This window comes from Dama dama, chromosome 33, assembly GCF_033118175.1.
Source record: "Dama dama isolate Ldn47 chromosome 33, ASM3311817v1, whole genome shotgun sequence".
In the NCBI taxonomy this organism is placed as follows: Eukaryota; Metazoa; Chordata; class Mammalia; order Artiodactyla; family Cervidae; genus Dama; species Dama dama.
In genome coordinates this window covers 29,992,863-30,005,270 of record NC_083713.1, presented here as the reverse complement: position 1 = coordinate 30,005,270, position 12,408 = coordinate 29,992,863, and positions in this window count along the sequence as shown.

Sequence of the window (12,408 nt, the reverse complement as noted above, 5' to 3'; positions counted from 1 at the left end):
TACTTTATTCTGGAACCATGTGATGATATCAACATAGCACTGGTTTGGCAGAATCTTGGGGTGAAAGTAAGATGTAGGCACTCACCTGGCCCACCTTCTTCCCTTTAAGCATCTTTCCCAGGGGAGTACCTTTACAAAACTGTGATAAGTCTGTTCAAAAGTGCTTCACAACTGGTTGAGAACAAGGACTCTTGGATCAAGCTGCTGGAGTTAAAACCAAGCTCTAGCCTTCACACTAGATTCACCCTCAGCAGGAACACAATTTCTCTACCTTAACTTCCTCATCTATAGACTGTCCCTCAGGTGGTTATAAGAATTAGTGAATGAGTATCAAAGATTAGCCCAATCCTCAGTAAATGTCATCAATTGTGATTGTTCATTCTGTTGAAATCTTCTCAAATCAGCCTTGGTTTATGGCAGAATTTACTGTAGGTTGGTCCCCCATCAGCCTGTTTGGATCATTGGCCAAAGACAAGATCAATGACTTTTGTTCTCCCCAATTTTATAAGTTAAGTGTGATAAGAAGGGATTGGGACTACAGCAGAGCCCTCAGAATAATGAAAGGGAAAAGAAACCAGACATGAGAAAAAAAAAAATACACACACACAAAATATCCATTGGTCACCGTTTTCTCAGCACCCACCCCATGGAGAGTCCTCCCTGAGGAGCTGGGACTCTAGAGGAAGGCAGATCAAGATGCAGGATGGACCTGGCAAAGCTTCAATTACTAGAAGAGTGTTCCAAGAGAGATGGCAGAACTTCTAGGCCCTTCAGATCTCTGGCCCATCGTCTAAGTTAAAAGAAAAGGGAACAGAGGCCCTGAAAGGTGAAAAGACTTGAGCAACATTTTCTGTCAGAGTAACAACAGAATGAGGCTCAGATAAGAAATAGGCTGCTTCTCTTGTGAGAAAGATGAGACACCCCAAAGCATGACTCAATAGAAATCCAAGATCCCTGACTCCAGAAGAGTTGCAGAAATAAGATAATGAAGATGATATTGACGATGATGATGACATCGGCAATGCTGGTACCGTAGATTGAACAGCTACTCCGCTCACAGCAAGCACTGTGTTAATTGTTTTCTATGCAAAATTACCTCATTTAATTCTCACAACAACCTTACAAGGTGGTTCCAAAGAAGATGAGAGCTCAGAAAAGGATTCTCAACTTACGCAGCACCTAGAACTGCTGGGTAGCAGTGAGGACCATCAGCTTCTATGTAGGACGCCTCTTAGAGGCAGGCCCCAGCAACAGATGCTGCCAAGGGACCTTCTTGCTCAAGGAGCATATATTTTTAGATTATCCAAGCCACAGCACTAAATTATATCTCTTACCAGTGAAATCAATCTACTTGGTCTTCCATACAGAGATTTGAAGTGTGAAAACAATATCAAAAACAACCACCACATTCATCTTGGAAGAATGGGCTCTCAGACAAAACCTTCAGTGGCATTTGGATGTGGTGTTGATTGCTTCTGCAACTATCAGAAACTTGCTGAAATATCGCTTTTCTCCTGGGTAACATAACACCATTTCCTCTTGTACTTTTCTAATACAGTGTAATGAAATGCAATGGAAACCACAGGAAATGCTGTGGTTGGTTATTGAACTTGAGCCATCATGATCAACTCCAACACTCCGACAAGGGCAATGTGGGAAAAAAACAAGGTGGAGGTGGGCTATGTAACATGATCAGGAGGTCCTGTCCTTTTTTAAAGGACAAGAGAAACATCATTTAGGGGACATGACTTAAAGGTCTTGGTTACAAATATCCATTTAAACCCAAACTAAGAACAAACCAAGGGAACCCCACTTGGGACACTCCTCCCAGAAGCCTTACGCTAGGCAGAGGGTATATGAGGGGGTGCCGGCACTTGGCGTATTTCCTAGTAAGCATTGTATTGGCTCCAGTTAATGTGACAAGCATTTCCTGAGCATATTCTGGTTTCAGAGCCAAGCTGGGAGCTGGCAGAATGACCTGTTGCAGAAATACAGACCTCTCTCTGTATTTCATCCCTTGTTGTTGTTGAGTTCCTAAGTCATGTTTGACTCTTTGTGACCCCAAGGACTAGCCCTCCAGGCTCCTCTATCCAAGGGATTCTCCAGGCAAGAGTACTGGAGTGGGTTGACATTTCTTCTCGGGGGGATCTTCCCGACACAGGGATCAAACCAGTGTCTCTCATGTCTCCTGCATGGCAAGCAGAGTCTTTACCACTAAGCCACCTGGGAAGCCCCTAGAAGGTTAAAATAACAATTGCACTTCCATTTCAGCAGGAAGTGGAGTTAAGACCACCTGTACTTCTGTAAATTGCCAAGGAAGTTCCCAAAACGTACCAGAAGAACCCAAAATCAGTTAAGGTAGAAAGAAAGTGAATGAATAATAGTAGATAGTCCATTAAAAATAGTAGACACACTGTTTATTAAACACTTTTTATGTGACTGTGGACTATAATGCATTATCAGATATAATCTCAACATTATGGTAGGTGCTATTATGATGCCTCATTTTACAGATGAGAAAACTAGAGATTTGGGAGAGGTTGGCTCTCATGCCCAAGCACACTGCATACATACACGCACATACACCTCTGACTGGCCTGCAACAGCAGATACTTGTGTGTCTCCACCTCGCCCCTTTCCACACACATGACAAGTTTTCACAATGACCTAATCATGTGTTCTACTTTAGTCCTCTTTCAAGTAGTTAAGGCCACAGTCAGTCTGTGCAGTCTGTAAAGAGTTCCACTCTTATCTCGCCTATCTAGGCTGTCAGTAATCTCTCTTTCTTCCCTCCATAGTGAAAATGGAAGGCAGAAGAGTGTTTTGAGATTAAATCCCAACTCCTCTGTGACAGAAAAGCTGTCCCAAATGAATGATGATAGGAGGAAAACTAGAAGCGAAAAGGACTTGAGATTTGTTTTGAAGATATTCTGATATTACATTAGAGTGGGTCACTAGGAAAATCTATTCACGACTTCTAGTGAAGCTGGAAGAAATACATCAGCAAGATGAGAGTTTGCTGTCTGGAGCTCCTGGTGCCTCCATGACAGCCCTTAATGGATTTCCTCACTGGCCAACAGGCAGGGCACGCTTGAAGGCTCAGCTGTGTCTCATAATTGTCTAAGTACAATGGCCACATCTCAGATGGAAATTGTTGCATGAGCTATTTTAGGGTCAAATTTAAGGGAGACCGACTTTTAAATGAGGGTTTAGGAAAGAGGTTAGGGAAAGGGGAGAACCAGGGATGAGAGAACCAGGGAGTAGGCTTTTTTTTTTTTTCTTTAGTATTTATTTACTAGGCTGCAGCAAGCGGGACCTTTGTTGCAGCGGGGTTGGCGGGGGGAAATCTTTAATGGGGCCTAGTTTCCTGACTGGAGAAGGTAATGGCAACCCACTCCAGTACTTTTGCCTGGAGAATCCCAGGGACGGGGAGCCTGGTGGGCTGCCGTCTATGGGGTCGTACAGAGTCGGACACGACTGAAGTGACTTAGCAGCAGCAGTTTCCTGACCAGGGATGGAACCTGGGCCCCCTGCATGGGGAGTGCAGAGTCTTAACTGCTGGGCCATCAGGAATGTCTCAAAACTACTTTTAAAAATCAATTATATATGGAATTTAGAAAGATGGTAATGATAACCCTATATGCAAAACAGAAAAAGAGACACAGATGTACAGAACAAACTTTTGGACTCTGTGGGAGAAGGCGAGGGTGGGATGTTCTGAGAGAACAGTATTGAAACAAGTATACTATCAAGGGTGAAACAGATCACCAGCCCAGGTTGGATGCATGAGACAAGTGCTCAGGCCTGGTGCACTGGGAAGACCCAGAGGGATCGGGTAGAGAGGGAGGTAGGAGGGGGGATCGGGATGGGGAATATGTGTAAATCCATGACTAATTCATGTCAATGTATGACAAAACCCACTACAATATTATAAAGTAATTAGCCTCCAACTAATAAAAATAAATGAAAAAAAAAACAAAACAAAACAATGAAAGCAGCAAACCTGGTGGCTCAGATGGTAAAGAATCTGCCTGCCATGCAGGAACCTGGGTTCAATCCCTGGGTCGGGAAGATTTCCTGGAGAAAGGAATGGAAATCCACTCCAGTATTCTTGCCTGGAGAACTCCATGGACAGAGGAGCCTGGCAGGCTCCAGGCAATGGGGTGGAAAGAGCTGGGCACGACTGAGCGGCTAACACACAAAGCAGCAAAAAAACAAATTAAAAACCCACAAACCTTTATAACGTTTTTATAAAGAAATAGTATATGCATGAAGCCAGCCCACAGAGCTGTGTGTCAAGTGAATTGGACCCAGGGAGCTGTTTCAAATCTGGGATGAGGGACAGGCATGAGGCAAAGGGAGCTAGGGTTTACCGAGAGGCAGCAGGCACTTCGTTGGCACTTATTCCTATCACCATTCTGAAAGTGACTCCATCCAAAAGATTAAGTGCTTAGTCCAAGAAGTTAGGAGTTAAGCTCTAGTCTCTTTAATTCCCAAAGTCAGCGTCATTCCACTGCACAGACCTGGTCCCCTCATGTTGATTCTCAGTAAGGATACAGTCAGTCCTTTGTCCAAGTGGTGTGCAGGACACTGTGGCTTCCAGGTCAGGCGACTGGACAAGCCACTTATTGAAGCCAGCCCCATCCCTACCTCTACTCCTCCCCCGCAACACCTCTGGCCCCAGGGAACAAATGGAGACAAACTGAGATTCCCCTCCTGACTCCTCACACCTGTGCCCCATGTTGGTCAGGAACGAACCATGCAAGGCCAGTACTGCCACTTGGCCACCAGGGGGCGCTAGATACTCATAAAATCCCTGAGATTCCCGGGAAGGACCCTGTTTGAGCTGATTGAGAAGGAATACAATCTCTCTACCCCTGAGAAATATCGCTTCCAACGGATTAAAATCTACCGTTTCAAGACGAACTCACTTCTTCATTTCATTGCTTTTCCTACTGAAGAATTCCTCCTTGTAGACTATCTAAATCCGATATGCTATAGTTTTGTGCTGTGAGAACACCATAAAGAACAGATTCCCTCTGTTGGATGGAAAGCTATCTTTCTCCCAGCCCCACTATTGCTGGCTTCTAGGATAACCCAGAAGCTTCTAGGGCTTCCCTTGTGGCTCAGATGGCAAAGAACCCACCTGCAATGTGGGAGACCTGGGTTCGACCCCTGGATTGGGAAGATCCCCTGGAGAAGGGAAGGGCTACCCACTCCAGCATTCTTGCCTGGAGAACCCCATGGACAGAGGAGCCTGACTGGCTACAGTCCATGGGGCCACAAAGAGTCAGACACGATTGAGTGACTAACACTCACAGGATAACCCAGAATAACACAGAAAACAGCCAATGATGGTGATCAAAAACTCTACAAGGCATACAAGAAAAACACCCGCAATCTCCAAAGTCCTGTGCCTCTCTGGCGCCCCCAGCTCACGTGCTTACGTGTCTTTAGGAAGAAAGGAGCGTGGACAGGGGAAGTCTGCTCCTTGGAGATGGTGTCTTTCATTTCATCCCGGGGAGGACCGGAGAAGCAGCAGAGAGAAGCAGAGGGAAGGGCAGGGTGCTGTCCTTCTTAGCCTCTCACAGAGGCCCCAGGTGCCCCCTTTCAAAGCTGGGCTCTTGGCAACAAGCCTTTGAAATAACCAAGTGCTGGCAACACAGGTTTGACATGAATATGCAAATCAGAATATTCAAGTCTCCCACTTCATGCTTTTGGATCTTTTTAAAAATCCAGCCACTAACCGTGACTAACAAAAAAGAAAGAAGAAAGAGAAAGTAGCCTGACCTTCACTTGGTCTCTCCCACTGACCTCCTGGTGCTGGAGCCAAAGCACTTTTCAGACCAGAGAGAAAGATGGCTGGAGTCTTGACAAGAGGCCGGGACCACTGCTGTACTAAAGGCATTTTGCCTCCCCTTCTCACGAAAGCTTGGGAATGGATAAATGGGCCCTACGAGGTGCTGTCAATCAACCTCAGTGCTCTATTTTTGTCACTCCTAAGATGGACAGGAAGCGAAAGTTTGCTACAGAGCCCCCATCAGCGTATTAGGGGAAATCTTAATGAGTGACTTAAGTCTGTAGACTTGCCAGGCTGCTAATTGTGCATATCATTTCTTCACAATCCCTCCATCCTGTCACTTTGGTTCCAATAATGACTTTGGCTCCCCGGTTTCTGCCTTTGTTTGCCTGCTCCCCAGAGATGCGCCTGGAGGGGGCCCCTCTGGAGCAGGCACGTCTCTGTAACAAGATGTGACAATGAATTTGGGGAATTCTCTGGCTAAGCATAATTATCAACAAGAATCTGGCATCATTATCCACTGCTTTGCGGAGACCCAGAGTGAGTGCTAAGTCTCTCTTGCTCCTCCCTCTCTGAGGTCTGGGCACACAGCAGGTGATGAGTGATTAACTCAGGGGCAAGTCCACCCTGCCTGTGGGGGAAGACACATTTAGATAAAGCCGGAATCAGCTGTCAAACCAAACCTAATATAAACAGCTGCATGGTACAGAGACAAACAACAAAAAAAAACTTTAGTTCCTGGAAGATAAATTACCCCATGTTCAAAATTCCTGGCACTCTTTGAAAGGAATCAGAGTTTGTAGATATTTCTTTGCCTTGGTATCCTTGGGAAGCAGGGGAATTCTGTTGCAGGAGATGTAGGGCAGAGACTAGGCAGAGACATGTTGTATCTGCTAGTGCAGAATCAGGGCTTCCCAGATGGTGGTCCTGGTAAAGATCCCATCCACCAGTGCAGGAGACATAAGAGACATGGGTTCGAACCCTGGGTCAGGAAGATCCCCCACAGGAGAGCACAGCTATCTCTCCAGTATTCTTGCCTGGAGAATCCCATGGACAGAGGAGCCTAGAGGGCTACAGTCCATGGGGTCGAAAAGAGTCGGATGCGACTTTCATGCCCTTGCCTTTGGTGTGAAACACAAAGACTTGTGCACCTTCTGCTGCTGGGGCCACCGCCCCTCCGTGGAAACCTTCTCTAAGGCCTTAACACTTTTTAACATTTCTTGGGTTTTAGCTCCTTACTGAGATGGGGGCGGGTATTAGGAGTCACATTTTTTAAGGGGGGTGGTGGGGTGGGGTGGAGGAGGCCCAGGGACTGGGAATGAACTTCCAGAGGCGTATTAGGAGTTACATTTTTTAAGACGGTGCGGGGAGAGGAGGGGAAAGTGAGGCCCAGGGGCCAGGAATGACCTTCCAGAGGTGGCCCAGAGCAGCAGAGCAGCCCTGGAGAGTCAGGATCTCCTGCCAGCCCAGTGGGCGTCTCCTGATTGAGCGGACATGCTCCTCTGTTCACTACCTTTGGCCTTTGTCCACCCCCACCTCCAGTAAGTCATCTGAGTCCCCTTGGGGCCCTCAAGCCCTCACTGGGCAGGGACACCAACAGCCGTTTTCTGACCATTCCCCCTGATGGAGTGATGCCAGGTGAGTTTGGTGAAAACCACTTGCCTAGATTGGGTTTAGGAATTACCTTTTAACTTCTCTTAGGCAATGTTTAATCCCCTGCACCTTTTCCTTACTGAGGATAATTGGGACATGCTGGCATGTTTTTTGAAGCTAATCAAACAGTTTATGATCTGTGAAAAGACTGCAACGCTCTAGAGAAACACAACGTCTGGACAGCATGCCGGATGCCCACTATATCGGGTCAATACCTGGTGTTTATGTTTCTTTCCTTCCCGTCCTTTGGCAACAATTCCTTGCATTTTTACTGAGGGCGGGGAGAGGGGATGGAGGCAGTGGGAATGACCTGGCTGCTCTTTGGGTGTGTTAGTCTGTTAGTCGTGTCCGACTCTGCGACTCCGTGGACTGTAGCCCACCAGGCTCCTCTGGAGTGGGTTGCCATTCCCTTCTCCAGGGCATCTTCCTGACCCAGGGATCAAACCCTGGTCTCCTGCATTGCAGATGGATTCTTTACCGTCTGAGCCACCAGGGTAAATCGGTTTGCCACTCTAACAAGGCAAGGTTCTATCTTAGGTACTGTGTTTGGTCCATTAACATTGGAGCCATCTGGCTGGCTCCTCACACTCCTCCTCTCTCTTCCTCATTAGGTGGGAGAAGACCCCCAAGCTGAGATCCATTAGAGTAAGTCCCCAAATTTCAAAAGTCATGTAATCCAGAAGTGTCTTTATACAGGTAGCTCCGGTTCTGACAGTAGCCAAGGTTATATCCAGGCAGGGCGGCTGAGGTTCAGGGTCCTTCTGGCGGCCAGGAGGCTGCTGGGCACCCACAGTCCTGCCAACTGCCCTGTTCCCAGCACTCCCCGTCCCCCAGGGGACCAGATCAGCCCTCGGCTGCTGTAGAAGGATCTGTCATCTTCCCATCCACCCCCACAACGTAACATGGCCCGGTCACTGCTCGCCCAGGCAAGGACCCCTCCCACCAGCACAATCAGTCTTTGAGGGCTGCTTAAGAAAGGACTTCCCTCTCTGGGTTTCCTTAACACCCCTAGTGTTGCACATCTTCCTGTGGCCTTCTGTGCTCGTTTTATAAGTGTCTTTCCCAGGACATGTGGCCAGAGTGCCCTTAGGAACATGGCTGGGAGAAAATATGAACACTTTGATGGCCCCTCTCAAGATGTTCCTTAAAACTCAGCCAACCTCTGGACCAGCTGGTGCATGGCCGTCTCTTCAAGTGAAGTTCTGCCCCTACTAGAGCACTTCCTAGCACGTCAAGGAGGTGAAAGCTCTTTGGCCTCCAGTTTGCAATTGGAAACCAATTGGAGACCCTCCGATTTATTCAAGAATTCAAGAATTTTCTGCACTGGAACCGACTGTCAGCCCGAGTCTGCTTCCATTCTGCCTGGTGGTCTGTGAGGTCTCTAGTATGCAAGCAGATCTCCCCAGTAGGCTCCGTTCTGGGAGAGAGAAGAATACAGAAGAGGGAAAAAGGACTTTCTGCTTTCCTGGCAAATTTCCTAAAACAAACTCAGCACATAATGTCTTTTGGCTCCCTGCCATCCCACCCCCACCCCCACCACCACCCTCTTCTCCAGCACCTAACAGCCACTCTTCAAGCGTTCCAGGATTCCTGCCCTTTGAAATCCTTCAGCTTGGCACCCTGACCTGCACCCCTCTGCAGGCACCAGAAGACTGGAACCTGCCTCCTCAATCCCACGGTCCCGCTCACAGGTCTGCCATCTGCTGAGTCATCGGAGGAACCCAGCCAGTCAATTCTCGACCAAGCGCGAGGGGTGACTGCGCCTGGGCCCTCCCGTGAGTGTGCACAAGAATGCCTGGCACACGTTCAGATCTGGAAGCAGCAGGCTGGAGGCAGACATTCCCAGCAGAGTAACAGCAGCTGTGTTGCTATGCGCGCTGGCTGTAATCCAGGCCGTGTGCTGTGATCGGTCAACTATTTCAGGACCAAGAGCAATGACGTGAGCACGGGGACTATAGCCCCGTGATGAAACGCATGCCCCTGTCCTCGCGAAGCTTACATTCCTCTCATTGTCTCAGTGAGTTTTCATAATAACCTAGGACCCTGCTAATATCACACTGTTTCACTCAGTTAAAAAGAAACAAAAGAATAAAACAAAAACAAAACAAGCCTGAAGTACCTGGAGATTAAATCATGCTTGGCAGGAACAGGCTGGGTAAGTAAGTAAACCAGGACTCCAGGCCAGGCTTCCTGCAATGCCTGAGTCCATGTCTTCAGCACCAGGCTTGGTGGTGTGGGAACCAGAGTTCCCCAGCCCCCCACCCCACCCATCACCAACAGAGATGGGCTCCACAACCCCGGCTTGATGGCCCAGGCTGTTCACACTTCTGTCAGCCCTTCTTCCTTGTCTTCTGAACTCCCAGACTCTTAAGGGGTCCCACCTTCCCACAAGCTGAGGGGTGAGTGTGTTTGTGCTCAGTCCGTCATGCCCGACTCTCTGCAATCCCATGGACTGTAGCCCACCAGGCTCCTCTGTCCGTGAGATTCTCCGGGCAAGAATACTGGAGTGGATTGCCATTTCCTCCTCCGTGGGATCTTCCCAACCCAGGGATTGAACCTGAGTCTGTTGTGTCTCCCACATTGGCAGACAGACTCTTGACCACTAGTGCCACCTGCCCTAAGGGGAGAGTAGGGGTGAAGGAAGGCTAGGAGCCCTGGCTCATATGTGAACAGGGTAGGGCTGGGGAGGCTGTCTTTATGACCACGGCCTCGTGGATCTAGAGGTTTTCTCAAGCCTCCTTGAAGCCACAAGAAGCCATAATTATCAAAGGGGTAAGTCATGTTATAGATCAGTCCATTTCCAATAAAACATTAGAATAGTAGATCCATTCACAAGCTGTTACGTGGAATCTGAAGGACTGGTATATTTTATGAAAAAAAATTAGAAAATATAAATTTCCTTTGCAATCCAATATGAAACATGCACACTCACTAGTCAAAGAGCTAAGACACAAGTGGACACCTAGAGGGACCACGCTTCCCGCGAGGTCAGAAAGTAGACTCACTAAGTGAAGCAGTCTCAAGCTGAGCTTCTCAGGTTGCGCTGGTGGTGCCAATGCAGGAGATGTAAGAGATGCAAGTTCTATCCCTGGGCTGGGAAGATCCCCTGGAGGAAGGCATGGCAACCCACAAGGAGAATCTCATGGACAGAGGAGCCTGGTGGGCTACAGTCCATTGGGTTGCACAGAGTCGGACATGACTGAAGCTCCTTGGCAGCAGCAGCAACAGAACTTCCTAGAATTGAATTTCCATTTACTTCTTTAGGGTGATTCATTGCTCTTCAAAGATGAAAACAAATAAGCCTAGGACACACATGATCTCAGGGATATACCCTCTAATCTATAAGATCAAAATTCCACTCTTTCAGAAGACAGAACGTTTGGTGCCCACTATGGCAACCCACTCCAGTATTCTTGCCTGGAGAGCTCTGTGGACAGAGGAGCCTGGCAGGGTGCAGTTCATGCAGCTGCAGAGTCAGGCACAGCTGAAGCAGGTAAGCAGCGGCAGCTCGGTTTTACATTCTGTATCTCGGGAGGTAATTGGACACATGTGTCACTGTGTCAGCAAAAGGATCCTGACCCAGAAAGGGACTCCCACTCCCTTCCCTGCCCCCTAACCTGGAAGAGCAAGCCCCTCCCTGTCCCCTCAGCCTCCTTCTCTGATCTCATGCCCATCAAAGACTGCCACTGGCAGCTTAGCTGGAAAATAAAACTAACGGAGAAGAGGGGGAGGGAATGTGAGAAGGTGAGCCAGAGGGAGAGGGGGTCAGGAACCTTCCTCTGCAGATTATTCCTGTGTTGGCTGCCCTGCCAGGAGGTCTGGCAGATGGAGGACCAGGCCATCTTTGTTTTCAGGTTGATTCCTCGTTTGTTGAGCGCAACACAGCCCTGGCCAGGAAAATTGTTCTGTTCTATTCCATTCTGACAAATCAAGTATGCTATAGGATATGATGACAGGTGAAAGTTCCAGATCCCTACTAGGGGCCTCTGCACCCAGCCCCGCAGTTGCCAAGGGCCCAGGACTATGGCCTTTGATGGACTTGCCCACAGCCATTGTGCAGCCTCAGCCAAGGATATGGGGGTGTGATAGAGACTGAATATTTGTGTTGGGGGAACCCTAACCCCAATGTGATGGCATCTGAAGGCATGGCCTTTGAAAGGTGATTATGTTGTGAGGGTGGAGGCTTCATGAATGAGACTGTGCTCTTATAAAAGAGACCTCAGAGCATTTTATTCCTTCTGCCATGTGAGGACACAGTGAGAAGACGGCCTCTGTCTGTGAAGCAAGAAGTGGGCTCTCACCAGACACTCAATCTGCAAGTGCCTTGATTTTGAACTTCCCAGCCTCCAGAACTGAAATCAATCAATTTCTATTGTTTGTACGCCACTCGGTCTATGGTATTCTGGTATAGTGGCCTGAACAGACTAACACAGGGTGGTTGGTGACCAATGCCTGGCTGATGAAGAGACCAAAGGCTTGGCCCCAGCCCCAGTTAAGGATGACTCAGAAGGACCATTCGCAGCTCCAAAGCATCCCATACCATTGGCTGAGGCCTCCATGGCAACTGCATCTGAGTTGAGCTTCTTCCTCTGCCCAGCCTGCCTTTGTCCACCCATCCTTATGACCGTACACATGGCTTTTCACAATATTCGTGAGGTCCCATAATATTAATATTTAGTTTCTTAAAGGGATAGATCCAAGCATCTTTCATATATATATGAGAGGATAAAGGGAGTCTTCTTTCCAATTCCTTCAACTTACACATGAAGTGTTTAAAGGAAAAAAAAGTGTGTGAGTGGAAAGGGTATAGGTTTCCTATTAATTTGGATCTTTAAAGAAATTCTACTACCATGGACGTCTCTCCACCGTGAATACAGCTATGCTACATCACCGGGCCTTGGGGTGACCCTGCTTGGAGACAGACAGGTATGGGAGGTGGCTCCAGAGTGTCCCCT